This window comes from Aquarana catesbeiana, linkage group LG01, assembly GCF_042186555.1.
Source record: "Aquarana catesbeiana isolate 2022-GZ linkage group LG01, ASM4218655v1, whole genome shotgun sequence".
NCBI classification, from domain to species: domain Eukaryota; kingdom Metazoa; phylum Chordata; class Amphibia; order Anura; family Ranidae; genus Aquarana; species Aquarana catesbeiana.
The window spans coordinates 431,694,068-431,708,583 of record NC_133324.1 but is presented as its reverse complement, the minus strand read 5'-3'; the positions used below and the strand labels follow the sequence as shown (position 1 = coordinate 431,708,583).

Genomic DNA, 14,516 nt, shown 5'->3' with positions numbered 1-14,516 from the left:
AAGGGTTGGTTCACACTGGGACGACTTGGGATGCGACTTGTACGCCCTCAAGTCGCCCCAAGTCGCCCCAGAAAGAGATTCACATTTAAGTGAATGGGAGCGTCTTAATATACACTACTGAAGTCGCTCCGACTTCAGAGCGTACTCCCTGTACTACTTTGATCCGACTTTGATCCGACTTCAGCCTATTGACTATCATTGAAGTCGGATCGCCATCTCGCATGATCCGACTTCGGCATGCGACTTGTGCTCAGATGATCTTGAGGGGGAACTCCGCGCCAAATTTTAAATAAAAATCCGGCATGGGTTCCCCCTCCAAGAGCATACCAGGCCCTTGGGTCTGGTATGGACCTTGAGGGGAACCCCCTACGCCGAAAAAGCGGCGTGGGGGGTCCCCCAATCCCTACCAGACCCTTATCCGAGCACGCAGCCCGGCCGGACAGGAATGGGGGACGAGCCAGCGCCCCCCCCCATCCTGAACCGTACCAGGCCGCATGCCCTTGACATGGGGGGGTTGGTGCCTTGGGGAAGGGGGGCGCGCTGCGGCCCCCCCACCCCAAAGCACCTTGTCCCCATGTTAATGAGGACAAGGGCCTCTTCCCGACAACCCTGGCCGTTGGTTGTCGGGGTCTGTGGGCTTATCGGAATCCGGGAGCCCCCTTTAATAAGAGGGCCCCCAGATCCAGGCCCCCCACCCTATGTGAATGAGTATGGGGTACATCGAACCCCTACCCATTCACCTAGGGAAAGTGTCAATTTAAAAAAAAACACTACACAGATTTTTAAAGTAATTTATTAGACAGCTCCGGGGGTCTTCTTCCGACTTCGGGGTCTCTCCGGTTCTTCTCCGCGCTCTCCGGGTCTTCTGCCGGGCTCCTCCGCTATTTTCTGCTCTTTTGCCGCTCTTTTGCTATAGCGGAGGAGCCCGGTCTTCAATCTTCTGCCTTCTGCCCTCTTCTCCTGATGTTGACACGACGCTCTCTGGGGCTGGAATGCACTCTGAGCGCTCCGCTCTGACTTATATAGGTGGTGACCACGCCCCCTTATGCCGTCACAGTCCCTGGGCATGCTGGGACTGTGACGTTTTAGGGGGCGTGGTCATCACCCAATGACCACGCCCCCTTATGCAGTCATACTCCCAGCATGCCCAGGGACTGTGACGGCATAAGGGGGCGGGGTCACCGCCTATATAAGTCAGAGCAGAGCGCACAGAGAGCATTCTAGCCGGAGAAAGCGTCGTGTCAACATCAGAAGAAGAGGAGAGGGCAGAAGACGGAAGACCGGGCTCCTCCGCTTTAGCAAAAGAGCGGCAGAAGACAGCGGAGGAGCCCGGAGGAAGATCCGGAGAGCGTGGAGAAGAACCGGAGAGACCCCCGAAGTTGGAAGAAGACCCCCGGAGCTGTCTAATAAAATACTTTAAAAATCTATGTAGTGTTTTTTTTTAAATTGACACTTTTTCCCTAGGTGAATGGGTAGGGGTACGATGTAACCCATACTCATTCACATAGGGTGGGGGGCCGGGATCTGGGGGCCCCCTTATTAAAGGGGGCTCCCGGATTCTGATAAGCCCTCCGCCCGCAGACCCCGACAACCAACGGCCAGGGTTGTCGGGAAGAGGCCCTTGTCCTCATCAACATGGGGACAAGGTGCTTTGGGGGGGGGCCCGCAAAGCGCCCCCTCCCCCAAGGCACCAACCCCCCCATGTTGAGGGCATGCGGCCTGGTACGGTTCAGGAGGGGGGGGGCGCTCGCTCGTCCCCACTCCCATTCCTGTCCGGCCGGGCTGCGTGCTCGGATAAGGGTCTGGTATGGATTGGGGGGGACCCCCCACGCCGTTTTTTCGGCGTAGGGGGTTCCCCTCAAGGTCCATACCAGACCCAAGGGCCTGGTATGCCCCTGGAGGGGGAACCCATGCCGGTTTTTTATTTAAAATTTGGCGCAGAGTTCCCCCTAAAGATTCATACCAAACACAGTGGCGGGGATCCAAGTCGGATCCCCGTTCATTGAAAGTCGGACACATGTCGCAGGGCAAAGTCGGATCCACAAGTCGCGTTGAAGTCGCGTTGCAAAGTCGCGTTGAAGTCGTGTTGCCCCTGTGTGAATCGAGCCTAAGAGTTGTAACAATATGTAACAATATTTATTTATTTATTTCAGGTACTTATATAGCGCCATCAATTTACGCAGCGCTTTACATATTCATTGTACATTCACATCAGTCCCTACCCTGAAGGAGCTTACAATCTAAGGTCCCTAAGTTACATTCATACATACTAGGGACAATTTTTGACAGGATCCAATTAACTTACCAGCATGTCTTTGGAGCGTGGGAGGAAACCGGAGTACCCGGAGGAAACCCACGCAGGCACAGGGAGAACATGCAAACTCCAGCAGGTAGTGTTGTGGTTGGGATTCGAACCAGCAACCCTTCTTACTGCTAGACAAAAGTGCTAACCACTACACCACTGTGCCACCCATAAGCTGAAATGTCCAGTAGCAATTATAAGCGGTCACGATCCTTCTGACTTTTTGGGTTTTAAGCAGGTGGTGTCAGAAAAGTTACCACAGGGATAACTGGCTTGTGGCGGCCAAGCGTTCATAGCGACGTCGCTTTTTGATCCTTCCTATCATTGTGAAGCATGAAAATTGGGCCTCTTACACAGTTCTGGAAAAATGACACATTAACCAATAAAGTACAAAATAGGTCTATGTACAACAGAGAGCCAGCCTACATAATCTGTAGAGGGCCTATCCTTTATCAGAGTACAGTGATACCTCGGTTCATGAACGCTTCTGTTCACAAACAACTCTGTTCCCAAACAGAAGAGTTCCAAAAATTTGCCTCGGTACGCAAACTCCGCTTCAGTTCACAAACACGAGCCGCGGACATCTTCCCTGCTCTGACACGTGGTCGGGACCTCTTGTAGGCGAGATCAAGGTCATAGAGACACTGAAAATGTACTGTGAAGACACTTACAGTATTGGGAAGCTTTTTGGTGTGCTTTTTAGCACATTCTGTACAGTACTGAACAGCCCTATGCACACTTGCTGTAAAGCTTTTTTGTGTGCTTTTTATCACATTGTACTGTACCAGACATACAGTATGGCTCCAAAGAAAATTCAGAGCAAGCATGGTGGTAAGAAGAAAGTGCGGAGCAGTAATGAAGGTGGCAAGAGTGTTCAGAGCAAGCATGTTGTTGGAAAAAAAAAAAAAAAAAGTGCAGAGCGGTAATGCAGGTGACAAGAATGTGCAGAGCGGCAATGCAGGTGACAAGAATGTGCAGAGCGGAAATGCAGGTGACAAGAATGTGCAGAGCGGTAATGCAGGTGACAAGAATGTGCAGAGCGGTAATGCAGGTGACAAGAATGTGCAGAGCGGAAATGCAGGTGACAAGAATGTTCCTCCACACCAGAAGTTGTCTCCAGCAAGGTTAGTGTTCTCTCTCTTCATACTGTATTGTACTTTTTTTCTTTTAACCACAAAAATATGAAACAAAGTTCATAACGGATTAACCTGATTTACATTGAACCCTATGGGAAAATTTGCGACCAATTTGGCTCGCGACCAGAGTCGTGGAACAGATTAAAGTGTTTGTTAAGTCAAATTCATAAATTACTGGCAGCCCCTCTATTATAGGGAGGCATACCACACTTTGTAAGTCGTTTCTAAAAACAAGGTTTGTAAATACCTTTTTAGGGTGATCTTTAGGCCAGTCACGTGAGTTGCGGCCGCTGTATACCACCCATATATGGCTACTTCTGCTGCACAGACCATATATGCACAATATTCCAGATCAGTGGTCTCCAGACTTTTTAAAGAAAGGGCCAGTTTACTGTCTTTAAGACTTTAGGAGGGCTGGACTGTGCCCAGTGGGATTAAACAATTCCTGATCTTTGGTATTAGGGGGGAGTAAATAGCTGGTGCCAGTGGCAGGAATTGTGCCCAATCGCTGGTGCCAGTGGCAGGAATTGTGCCTCAAGGGCCAAATAAAGGTAAGCAAAAGGCCGTAGTTTGCAGGCCACTGATCTAGATCCCTGAAGTGACAATTAAAATGGACAGACATATCCCGTAAGTACAATGAACCTAGAGCAGCATTATGGCCCATTTACACCACACCCGATATTGTTTGTACAAAGCTCATTCACTGGTGTGCAACACAGAACATGGAAATGCAATCATTCTAGTAAATAAGTATATAGCAGTCTTGTGACTTCTATCAGTGTCTGGTTAAAGCTTGTAGGAGGAGTTTTCATTCTGCTCTGATTGTCCTATGAGGCTGCATGACCCCCTGACTTTGTTTGGACAGTGGTGATTGGCCCTGTGCTGATTACATGTACCATCTCAAGACAAAAAAAAAAAAAACACACTTTAGCAATACACACCAAACTGAGCATGTGCAGAGTCCCCCCAAGGCTCCGTACTATCAGGAGATGGATTGGGAACTATGAAAGAAGGGGAGGATCAGAGAAAAAAACTGCCTTTTTACACAATGCAGATGATTAACCCCTAAGGTTCCACAGCGAGTATAACAAGCATGCTTTACTACATACACAGAAGGATTTTAGGGTTGTGGGTCTAGTAACACTTCAACATGCACTGCAATCCATTCATATGCGTTCTTTATTTTTTTTAACTTCTTATGTTATTGTTACCTGCTGCAGTACAATGCACCAGAACAAGCTTAACACAAATTCAACACATTTTTTTCCCCAGAGGACACTGAATCGGCATGTTGGTGTCAACTGAAGTACTAGGACCTAAGGCAAATGACCTCGTTCTTAAGGACTGCTTTGGCCAAGGCGGCTAGTGTCATTGGACCTTAAACCTTGAAATATAGCCTCGCCTATAATGCAATGGCATTGTGACCCTCAAACTCTGGCCGCTATGGGTAAGAAGGGCGGATCTTCCTTCAGTGACTTTGGGTTGGCTGACAAATGACCTTCAATATACTTTACAGACAAATAAGTCTGATCCATTTCCATCATGGAAGTTTTTGCCTTTTGACAAACTGTGCAGTCTGCGGTCACAAAAACAGCTAAAGTACAATGTGAAGGTTGTGCTGTCATTAGTATAGGTTCCTCAATAATCCCTCATCTCTTACAAGTCTGACCTCTGCTTTCATTCTGCTATTGGTATTGTGACCAGGCAACATTCCACAGATAAAAGGACTTTTAGCCCATAGAAGTTGTTGAGCAACAGGAATCAGACTGTAAACCTTATCTATATACCAGCAGCAGAAGAAACTGCCTTAGCCAAGTAAATACTTGTCTTCCAAATGCAATACTCAATATTACAATATTTCTCATGGGAAATGGAACACCTTAAAAAGGTTAGTCCACCTCAGTTTTTTTTTTTTTAACATGCCAGCAGTATTGATTCATCCAGTGGATCCCTACTTCTCGTTAGGACTTTGGTGATGGAAGCTCTTCATCTGACTTCACGAGTCTACATACCAGCTATGGCTAATACAAGGAGGTCACAAATTTCCTTCTACACTTTTATTGCATGTTACATTATACATATTGCAGGAGGAAGGAAGAGAATATGTGACAGAAAAAACAATAGGGAGAGCCAGCAAGGGATAAAGAAAGCTAAGGCAGGCCATAGATTATGCAACCTTTCTTTCATGCAATCACGGGTCGCAGGAAAGAAAATCGCTTGGTTCCCCCATCCACACTGACTCTGGCTGAGCCATTGTGTACTCTTTTCCGGGGTCGCCATCTCTGCCAGAACATCGGGATTATTGCTAGCGGCTATAATCATGTAAAATCTGACAGGCTGGTTGTACAAAAGTCAATCAATGGTTAGAATCTTGGCAGGTCCCTGCTGAACCAGTCGAGATTTGAACCGTCTATAGTCAGCTTATGGATCCTTCATAAATAAAATATTTAATTTTGAGTGGACTAGCCCCTTAAAGCATAAACACAATACAAAAGACCAGGGCTAGGTTCACATATGGGGCAGCTTCTGAAAAGTGATCTGCAGTGGACCACTTTCTAGAAAGTGGCTACACATCCACTGTCAGGCATTCAGGAGACATGCCTGATGCCTAGTGAATGCCAAGTCTTTTTTTTTTTTTTTTTTGCTGAACAGAGTTTTTTGGGGGATCAACATGCTGCAACAGCAATCCTAATATTTGGCTCACGGTTGCAGCACAATCCTATTAACATCAATAGGCAAGTTTGACAGGTGGTGCTGCCTGTCAATTAGACATGTTGAGTCAAACTGGCTTGGCCTGTAAACAAAGCATCACAGCTGCGGCATGTGTACAGCCCCCTCCAGATCTATGCTTTTAGGGGTGCAGTAAAATGTCCCATGTGAAAGAGGCCTTACGGATTCAGCCAGTGCTGGGGGAACATTGTCTGCTTATGTTAGGAAACATTCTAATTAATATTTTTCCCACTAAGGTAAGGCCAGCTATAGACAGATCTAAATTCTGTTGGTTCAGCAGGAACTTGACAAATTTCGATCTGTGTATGGGCAGGCTGGTTAAACAACCAGCCTATTGTGTTTTTTTTTCAAGTGTTCGCTGTTGGTAACTATAGCTGCCTGCAGTGATCATTGTATTCTGGCGGCTGGGAAACCTCCCGCTGTCAGAGTACAGTAATGCTGCACAAGGGAGGGAGTTGAGAATTTTTCTTTCCTTCAACCCGTGGTTGAAGGAAAGAAAATTGTATAATGTATGTCTTGCTTAAGAAGACCCAGCTCATCACTTCTCCTTCTCCCTCTCCATTCAGCCAGGGAGAAAAATCCTGAGCTTGCACATCTGACGTCTTGTAGGTCTAAAGGTTGTAGCAGAGCGACCCCGAGAGAGTCGGGAAAAGTCCTGTTGGGGGTTTATACATCTCCCAGTCTCCTCTCATACACGTTCAGGGATCTCTGATCCATGGCCCAGTTCGGATCTTGGTCCTCTCCCCCAGGTCAATTTAAACTCACCTGAGACAGACAAACCGTGCTCTTGGCCTGGGAACCCCAGACAACTTCTGTCTAAGAGAGCAAAAGGGTGGTAAAAGCTATTAAGTTGTAGGCTTGCTTGGCCTGATAGTTAGGACCTGTAAACATTGTATAGTTGGTGCCGAGACATGGCTAGGTTTTTGTTTGCCTATTTTGTTTCCGATTTGTTTTTCTGGAACCCTGTACAGCACCTGTATATAGACTTGTATATATCACAAATAAACACCGTACTGTTTATCACTACCTCACTGGATTTGGTATCTGTGCCTGAAAGACTGCTCATCCCAGGGAGCTTTGTACCTGCTACCTGTCCTCCAGGTTACAAGGTGAACATACAGTTGTGCTCATAAGTTTACATACCCTGGCAGATTTTATGATTTCTTGGCCATTTTTCAGAAAATATAAATAACACAAAAACTTTTCTTTCACTCATGGTTAGTGTTTGGCTGAAGCCATTTAGTATCAATCAACTGCGTTTACTCTTTTTAAATCATAATGACAACAGAAACTACCCAAATGACCCTGATCAAAAGTTTACATACCCCGGTGATTTTGGCCTGATAACATGCACACAAGTTGACACAAAGGGATTTGAATGGCTATTAAAGGTAACCATCCTCACCTGTGATCTGTTTGCTTGTAATTAGTGAGTGTGTGTGTGTGTGTGTGTGTGTGTATAAAAGGTCAATGAGTTTCTGGACTCCTGACAGACCCTTGCATCTTTCATCAAGTGCTGCACTGACATTTCTGGATTCTGAGTCATGGGGAAAGCAAGAAGATTTAACATCCCTTTTTAGGTTCCCTTTTGAGTCATCATCTATCCTTCACCCGTTTAATTTTTATTGGGATTTCCAGTTCATTGGTTACTTTAGACTTCTTGTTCTACTCAGATCCTATGATTTAATTTCATATCATGTGTTCACTGTCTATTGTCCATGTATAATAGGAGCGATATTACATTAAAATCCATAGTTCTATTTTTATATCTAACATTTGATCTGAATTAAGAATTCATTATTTATAAGCGTTTACACACACACACATATCTATCTATCTATTATATCCCTGTTGAGCGTGATCAGAATTTATATCCCCAGAGGGTAACTATTAGGTAGACTGATGAAGGGGATAATGTGTGTCGCAAAACGTGTATCCCAGCATCCTACATACAAGTAGGAAGAGGGTTCAGCGACGATCCTGTGTAAAGTTTTGGTTTATCCATGGTGGCGTCAGTGAATCTCTATAGTGCCGACACTGCCAGGCTATGGATTCACCGTTTTGACTTCTCCCCACAATTCCATGCTCACGATTCCCCATTTGTGAGTGCATTCATGATTGCTTTTACATGTTCATTTAGTAAATTGACTTCCTACACTATATGGCTGCTTGGCGTCCCTCTTCCCTTCCCCGCTTTTGCTGATTTGGTGCCCAAAGCCTGATGTGAGGAGGCAGCCTAGTTTCATGCAGGGTTCACATAGGTGCAGCCGCAGTTTTGTGCCTGGGGTCCGATGCATTTCTGTTCACCGGTTCAGGTCTGAGTTTTTGTCTGAATTCATACACACACACCAAGGCATAGAAAGGCCCTAGCTGTGGTAACATTTGGTTCCATTTACTACGGGGTAAAGACAGCCCACAGGCACTGTACAGACCTGTCTGCAAGGGTGCTATGCTTCATTCCAAATTCATGCTGATACACGCCCTCAGAATATTCTTTTGATTTGCTTTCAGGACCCGCATTCAGCTGTGTCAGTACAAGTCTGTCTGACCTCTGGCAAGTTGGGCTGAAAACAATGAGGGCTGCCCATTCACTGAACGCACATATACATAAATACAAAAATAAAACTCACCATAGTACCTTCTGAGGAGCAGACACATCATGTTTAAACCCTAGCAGGCTACATTCAAGCAAAGTCTGGAATTCAGTATTCTGAACTAATGAATACACGTCAGTAAAAAATCCCCACCCATAGAAAATGTAGACTCAGCACGCTTGTATAGTTTCACTTCCACTTTCTAACAAACTATCCATTAATGATACAGCTCTCAGACTGAAAGAAAAAAAAAAAGACCATTAAAGCCTAAAATGTACAAAATGGGTCCCCCCTTCCTATCCTGTCTGAAGGAAGAACTCTTATGCCGCGTACACACAGGCGGACTTTTCGACCGGACTGGTCCGACGGTCTTTCCGACGGACTTCTGAACAAACGGACTTGCCTACACACGATCACACCAAAGTCCGACGGATTTGTACGCAATGACGTATGGCAAGACTATAATAAGGAAGTTGATAGTCAGTAGCCAATAGCTGCCCTAGTGTGGGTTTTCGTCCGTCGGACTAGCATACAGACGAGCGGATTTTTTGACCGGACTCGAGTCTGTCGGAAAGATTTGAAACATGTACCAAATCTAAAGTCTGTCAGATTTTTGACCGAAAAAGTCCGCTGCAGGTCCGATGGAGCCCACACACGGTCGGATCGTCTGCCGGATTCGATCCGTCGGACTAGTCCGGTCGAAAAGTCGTGTGTACGCGGCATTAGTACTCACTGTACATACTCCATCACATTCCTCCATGCAATCCAAGTAACTCCTATGTGCAATAGGAAATATTTTTCCTCACGTTTTAATAAATAAAGCTAAATATCTTATTTATTTATCCAGAAAATGAACTAGGATATTGGATTACGGTAAGTTTTTAGCTCAGGAGCAACAGAAATATTATCCACAATCAGTATACCCTTTATCCTCTCCTCATACTCACCTCCAGGATTTCTGAGCCTCTCCCATCCTCTGGAACTCCTTACCCCAATCTGTCCGACTCTCTCCAACTCTGTCCACCTTTAGGTGATCCCTGAAAACCTCTTTAGGGTCGGTTCACACTGGGGCAGCGCGACTTAGCAAGGCAAATTCAACGTGACTTTGAGCGACTTAACACGACTTCAGGTCGCCCCCAGGACAGGCGACTTTGCCTGCGGCCAATCAGAGCTGATGAGCTCTTGTGACATACAGTACCTACCCGCGAGAATGTGTTTCCAGGGCGATCCCATTGTGCTGGTTCTCGGTGACAGGGTACTGTACATCTCGCACTCGCTGCAATAGGAAAAACACATTTTCCTATTGCAGCGATAATTCCCCTCCAGGAACATACCAGGCTCTTAGGTCTGGTATGGATGTTAAGGGGAACCCCCTACACCGAAAAAACAGCATGGGGGTCCCCCCAGAATCCATAGCAGACCCCCCCCTCCTGAACCGTACCAGGCTGCATGCCCTCAACATGGGGGGGTAGGTGCTTTGGGGAAGGGGGACGCCCTGCGGCCCCCCCACCCCAAAGCACCTTGTACCCATGATTAGGTGGACAAGGGCCTCTTCCTGACAACCCTGGCTGTTGGTTGTCAGGGTCTGTGGGCGGGGGGCTTATCGGAATCCGGGAGCCCCCTTTGAAAAAAAAAAAGTGACATAAAATAAAAAAAACCACCACACTACATAGGTTTTTTAAGTAATTTATTAGGCAGCTCCGGGGGTCTTCTTCCAACTTCGGGGGTTTCTTCCGAGTTCTCCGCTCTCTCTGGCCTCTTCTCCTGCTCTCCGGTTCTTCTGCCGGGCTCCTCTGCTATTTTCTGCTCTTTTGCTAGCGCTGGCCCGGTCTTCTCCATCTTCTCTTCTTCCGATGTTGACACGACGCTCTCTCCCGCTGTAATGTCGTGTGCAACGACTTATATAGCCATGGGGCGTGGTCACCAGGTGATCCCGCCCCTTATGACATCAGTCCCATCATGCCCCGGGACTGTGATGTCATAAGGGGCGGGGGTCACCCGGTGACCACGCCCCGTGCCTATATAAGTCATTGCGCACACGGCATTACAGCGGGAGAGAGCGTCGTGTCAACATCGGAAGAAGAGAAGAGGGAACAAGACGATGGAGAAGACCGGGCCACCGCTAGCAAGAGAGCGGCAAAAGAGCAGAAGATAGCGGAGGAGCCCAGCAGAAGAATTGGAGAGAGGGAGAAGAACCGGACACCAGGAGAAGAGGCCGGAGAGAGCAGAGAAGTCAGAAGAAGACCCCCAGAGCTGCCTAATAAATTAAAAACCTGTGTAGTGTGTTTTTTTATTGACACTTTTTTCCCCCAGGTGAATGGGTAGGGGTACAATGTACCCCTACTCATTCACATAAGGGGGCCCCCAGATCCCGGTCCCCCACCCTATTAAAGGGGGCTCCCAGATTCCGATAAGCCCCCCGCCCACAGACCCAGACAACCAACGGCCAGGATGTCAGGAAGAGGCCCTTGCCCTCATCAACATGGGGAGAAGGTGCTTTGGGGTGAGGGGGCCTCAGGGTGCCCCCCTTCCCCAAAGCACCTACCCCCCCATGTTGAGGGCATGCGGCCTGGTACGGTTCGGGGGGGGGGGGGGCTCGCTCGTCCCCACCCCCTTTCCTGACCGGCCGGGCTGCGTGCTCGGATAAGGGTCCGGTATGGATTTTGGGGGGACCCCCACACCGTTTTTTCGGCATAGGGGATTCCCCTTAAAATCCATACCAGACCTAAGGGCCTGATATGCTCTTGGAGGGGAACCCATGCCGTTTTTTTTTTTTATTTAAAATTTGGCGTGGAGTTCCCCCTCATGATCTTTTCTTTTTCCTGTAAAGTCGTTTCACTATAGATGAGGATCTGACTTGGAGGCGACTTTCATTGAATTCTATGGGTACAGGTCATCTAGAAGTCGTCTTGAAGTAGTACAGGAACCTTTTCTGAAGTCGGAGCGACTTCAGTAGTGTACATTAAGACGGCTCTCATTGACTATAATGTAATTCCCAATGTCAAATGACTTGGGGTGACAAGTCGGATCCCAAGTCGCGGCAGTGTGAACCGACACTTAGAGAAGCCAACCCTGTCTGCACTAAACACCTGTACGTTTATTTTCTCCATCAGCTTATACCCCACAGCTATAACCTTTTGTATCACCTGACCCTGTCTTCTAGATTGTAAGCTCTAATGAGCAGGGCCCTCTGATTCCTCCTGTATTGAATAGTATTGTAATTGTACCATCTGCCCTCATGTTGTAAAGCTCTGCACAATTTGTTGGCACTACAGTGGGGAAAATAATTATTTGATCCCCTGCAGATTTTGTAAGTATGCCTGCTTAAAAAAAAATGGAGGGTCCTTTATTTTTATCATACGACTATTTTAAATGCTAGAGACAATACAGTGGGGCAAAACAGTATTTAGTCAGCCATTAATTGTGCAAGTTCTCCCACTTAAAAAGATGAGAGAGGCCTGTAATTGTCATCATAGGTATAACTCAACCATGAGAGACAAAATGTGGAAACAAATCCAGACAATCACATTGTCTGATTTTTGAAAGAATTTATTTGCAAATTATGGTGGAAAATAAGTATTTTGTCACCTACAAACAAGCAAGATTTCTGGCTCTCACAGACCTGTATCTTGTTCTTTAAGAGGCTCATCTGTCCTGCACTCATTACCTGTATTAATGGCACCTGTCTGAACTTGTTATCAGTATAAAAGACACCTGTCCACAACCTCAGTCACACTCAAATCTCCACTTTGGTGAAGACCAAAGAGCTGTCAAAGGACACCAGAAACAAAATTGTAGACCTGCACCAGGCTGGGAAGACTGAATCTGCAATAGGCAAGCAGCTTGGTGTGAAGAAATAAACTGCGGGAGCAATAATTAGAAAATGGAAGACATACAAGACCACTGATAATCTCCCTCGATCTGGGGCTCCACACAAGATCTCACCCCGTGGGGTCAAAATGATCACAAGAACAGTGAGCAAAAATCCCAGAACCACACGGGGGGACCTAGTGAATGACCTGCAGAGATCTGGGACCAACGTAAGAAAAGCTACCATCAGTAACACATTACACCACCAGGGACTCAGATCCTGCAGTGCCAGACGTGTCCCCCTGCTTAAGCCAGTACATGTCCGGGCCCGTCTGAGGTTTGCTAGAGAGAATTTCTATGATCCAGAAGAGGATTGGGAGAATGTCATATGGTCAGATGAAACCAAAGTAGAACTGTTTGGTAGAAACACAACGTCGTGTTTAGAGGAGAGAGAATGCTGAGTTGCAACCAAAGAACACCATACCTACTGTGAAGCATGGTGTGGTAACATCATGCTTTGGGGCTGTTTCTCTGCAAAGGGAACAGGACGACTGATCCGTGTACATGAAAGAATGAATGGGGCCATGTATCGTGAGATTTTGAGTGCAAACCTCCTCCCATCAGCAAAGGCATTGAAGATGAAACGTGGCTGGGTCTTTCAGCATGACAATGATTCCAAACACACCGCCCGGGCAACAAAGGAGTGGCTTCATAAGAAGCATTTCAAAAGGTCCTGGAGTGGCCTAGCCAGTCTCCAGATCTCAACCCCATAGAAAACCTTTGGAGGGAGCTAAAAGTCCGTGTTGCCCAGCGACAGCCCCAAAACATCACTGCTCTAGAGGAGATCTGCATGGAGGAATGGGCCAACATACCAGCAACAGTGTGTGACAACCTTGTGAAGACTTACAGAAAACGTTTGACCTCTGTCATTGCCAACAAAGGATATATAACAAAGTATTAAGATGAACTTTTGATATTGACCAAATACTTATTTTCCACCATAATTTGCAAATACATTCTTTCAAAAATCAGACAATGTGATTGTCTGGATTTGTTTCCACATTTTGTCTCTCATAGTTGAGGTATAACTATGATGACAATTACAGGCCTCTCATCTTTTTAAGTGGGAGAACTTGCACAATTGGTGGCTGACTAAATACTTTTTTGCCCCACTGTATCAACCAAAAATCCAGAAAAAACATGATACAAATGTTTGAAATTGAGTTGCAGTTCAGTGAGTAGAAAAAGTATTTGATCCCCTACCAACCAACAATAATTCTGGCTCCCACAGACTGGCTACAGTAGTGCTCACGTGGTACACATAATAGTCTGGTCAATTTTAAGAAGGTGCTCCTAACAACAACTCGTTAGGTGTATAAAAGACAACTGTCCACAGAATCTTTTTCTTCTATTTCTACTTATAATTCTATATTCTTCTATCTTTCCATCATGGACAAGACCAAAGAGTTGTCAAAGGACATCAGGGACAAGAATGTAGGCCCGCACAAGGCTGGAATGGGCTACAAGACCATCAGCAAGAAGCTGGGTGAGAAGGAGACCGTTGGACCGATTACTCGCAAATGGAAGAAATACAAAATAACCATCAATCGCCCTCAGTCTGGAGCTCCATGCAAGATTTCATCTCATGGGATAAGGAGGATGAGAAAAGTAAGAGATTAGCCCAGAACTACACGGGAGGAGCTTGTGAATGATCTCAAGGCAGTTGGGACCACAGTCACCAAACCATTGGTAACACAATACGCCACCATGGATTAAAATCCTACAGCGCCCGCAAGGTCTCCCTTCTCAAGAAGGCACATGTACAAGCCCGTCTAAAATTGCCAATGAACATCTAAATAATTCAGAGAAGAATTGGGAGTAAGTGCTGTGGTCAGATGAGACCAAAATTGAGCTCTTTGGCATTAACTCGACTCGCAGTGTTTG

The 14,516-nt window shown here is 46.4% G+C and overlaps 1 protein-coding gene across 3 annotated transcripts in view; it reads right to left on the bottom strand.

Annotated features, from left to right (window-relative positions):
* The window catches only part of MOB3B (MOB kinase activator 3B), a 140,847-nt gene that overhangs the window by 114,574 nt on the left and 11,757 nt on the right, over positions 1-14,516 (bottom strand). Inside the window, exon 1 of one of the 3 annotated variants that reach the window (XM_073635882.1) lies at positions 8,799-8,940. The exons of 1 other annotated variant lie outside the window; for it this stretch is intronic. The gene's annotated coding sequence lies outside the window, so the exon portion shown is untranslated. Of the gene's footprint in view, positions 1-8,798; positions 8,941-14,516 lie in introns of those variants that run through there. One more of the 3 variants, XM_073635891.1, reaches the window with a different exon arrangement.